This window comes from Mytilus edulis, chromosome 2 (assembly GCF_963676685.1).
Source record: "Mytilus edulis chromosome 2, xbMytEdul2.2, whole genome shotgun sequence".
Lineage (NCBI taxonomy): Eukaryota > Metazoa > Mollusca > Bivalvia > Mytilida > Mytilidae > Mytilus > Mytilus edulis.
In genome coordinates, this window is record NC_092345.1 from 102383169 (window position 1) to 102386311 (window position 3143).

Consider the following 3143-nt stretch of genomic DNA (forward strand, 5'->3'; position numbering starts at 1 on the left):
CATATTTGTTATAAAAATCTTAGTTACCGGCATATTTCTTTCATTTCAGCCATCTTTTGAAGTATTTACAACTCAAAATCATAAAACGGCGAAATTGTGTCCCCGGCGAATATGCGCACCCCACTCTATCTGCTTTTGTAGTGATTAAGATAATAACACAATGTTGACTGCTGTACCCCTATTTTTGCCATTTTTACCTATTATTTGTTTGTTTAATTCCAACTTCGTTATCAATATAATGGAAGTACATGCGACTGTTTCAGAAGAAATCACAATAGAATAAATGAACTTGTAACTCTTATAGGTGTCAAATGAAAATTTGGCCATGTTGACTTATTTGATGGTCTTATTTTGCTGATCATTTGTTTAATATTTATAGGTTCTAGCTTTTTAAAACTTATGTCCTTCATAAATGGATAAATGATATCAAACTAAGAAAATAACTTTTATAAGCAATCAATTGAAAATATCTTTTATGTAAACTTTTTTGTAGAGATTATTGTTCTGGTCATTTTAAGTATCTTAATTTTCCTTCTGGTCTACAAACTTTTAGGGAATATGTAAAACATTAATATTTCAGACACTATAACTCTATATGGGCTATATTTATTATATTATTATTATATAATTCCATGCGGCATGAAATTGATCCACCAATATTGCCTTAAATTTTTAAAACAAATTCCCTATAGAACTTCCAAGAAGTGTTTTCAACCATTTGTCCAAGAAGGAGAAATATTCAAAAAGTTAACAATAATGACAAACATATTAATAATGGAGAATAATGGTCAAAATAAATAGACAGAAAAAATTGCCAAAAATATCAAATACAGAAATTCACGAGTAACTATGTAAGAATCTGTTTTTCAGCTAATGATTAAAAAAGGAATTTTCTTCTTTTGTAAACAGAAAATCCCCTTCAAGTGCCTTTCACATTCCACGAAGTTGTCAATTTCATTAACACATGTTAGCATATTTTGATTCATCCAGTGAACTCAAATCATCCAATATCTTTTGAGATCATCGACAACCACACATTGATTAAAAAAAATTATACAATTGGTTTCGGAAAGGGATAAATTTCCATAGAATTAGAGAAACTGTATTATCGCTATTTTGTGCATTTTTCCCTTTGATCTTTTTTTGTGATAATTTTCATATCATGCTTCTCGCTTGAGATGGAAAAATTATCGCTAGAAACTAAGGAGGCCACGTGGCGTTGCTAGCGAAACTGACATGAAATTGACAACGTCGTCATAGGTAAACAGATTATCATTGGTCATCTCAACTCGATTGCTTTCTCACTTTCGCTGTACCAGCTCAAGCGAGAAAATCAATCTCGTTGAGATGATCAACGATAATCTATAAATATTGACTGACCAGCTTTAAATCCCTGCTAGTGTGCAAGATGTTTACAACTCAGCTATGTTCAGTAATAATTGGGACATTAAATCTGATGCCTAGACTAGTGAGACTGTCAGGCTCTGTGCATGCTATGAACCCTTTTGACAACTTTTAAGGGATCTACAAGTGGCCTGTTTCAAGGCTCAATTTCTGTCCTAATCACGTATACCCTCATTTTCCATTTGCATTTCATATTTCCTGCCATTCATTCCCAGATCTTCCAATTATATGGTCATATTTTCTCATAATGAACATGCATGAAATATTTGCCACTTGACACCAAGCAACCTATAATGAATGAATCATCAGGCACCATTATAATTTGGTAAGCCTTCTAGCATTGGAAATGTTTGTTTTACATAGCCATAATACTGTTCTCTTTAAGATACTACATAAATGACTTTAAATTGAATATTTACTTGTCATGCATAAGATTGGCATTGAAACTGTTTACATTTCAAGAAACAACAGAGCTCATACTTAGTTTGGTGATGTTAAATTTTCTCAGTCTTTGACTTACAACTCTCAGGACTAGTACCTCTCATTAGATGTAATGTAATAGAAAGATGAGATCTTGGTTAAAATGTTCAAAGTGCTGTGGACCAAAGCTCAACTAATCATCTTTTTTATCATTTGGACAGGTATGTCCAACCTTATTTGGTCGTCCTGTGTCTTTTTCAAAATTTATATCTGTCAAACTTCTTTGAAAATAGCAGAGAATACCCTTCAGTCTCTTTTTTTTTAATGATCTGGACAGTTTAGAGGAGTTAATGCTTGCCTCATCTGATTTGTAGAGGTAACTAGACTTACCTATAATGGTTTACTTTTACAAATTAAGACTTGTCTCATTGGCACTCGTACCACAACTTCTTGCATCTCTATCTCCACTTTTTTGAGAAATTACCTACATATGGATGCAAGTTCATCAATGCGTGCAATATATTTGCCAGTTATAAAAATTTACAAAACAGAGTTGGAATTTGAAACAGCTGTCAGTAACTGGACATACTATGCAATATGTCTATTGTTATTTTATGCTTGGTTCTGATGAATCCATGTCAAGCCTTTTCCAATAATTTTATTTGTTTTATTCATTGTGCAGAAACAAAGTTTTACCAATATGATTTACTCTTTACCAGTAATTTCACAACCAATACAATCTTAATTTAGACTTTATTTAGGTTAAGACCGTTGTAAACTTGCTATCAGTTGTTCAGCTAACATCTCCATTTGATACTTGAACCCATGAATAAGAACGAAGAACTTGTTAACTGATTAATTCAATATAGTCATCAAATTTGTTGGCCTATTTTAGTCAGCAATAGGTTTACAACATACAACTCAAGATGAGTGTACTTCAATGCAGAGACAGAATGATCCACTTCTTCAAAATTATGAACAAACTTTCGCTAACAGGGCAAGATGATGCTGGCAGTGAGGTGCAAAAGTTTGCTCTGTGTTGCAGGCTTCCAAAAGAAAGAGACAAAACACATTTTATTTGGACAACAATAAATACTTATTTTTCTTTTTTTCTTTTGGATTTTCAATTGTGTGTTTTAACTCATGTATCTCTTTACTATTTCCATCCTTGTAACTGGTTGATGAGAGTATAATGTGGAATTACTGCAACTAATCTGGAGAACAGGTGAGCTATGATTTATACTAAAATAACATTGATATTTGGGTTTGTATTTGGGTTTGTACTGACAAGTACATGCGAAGGCCAAATAACATTCAAG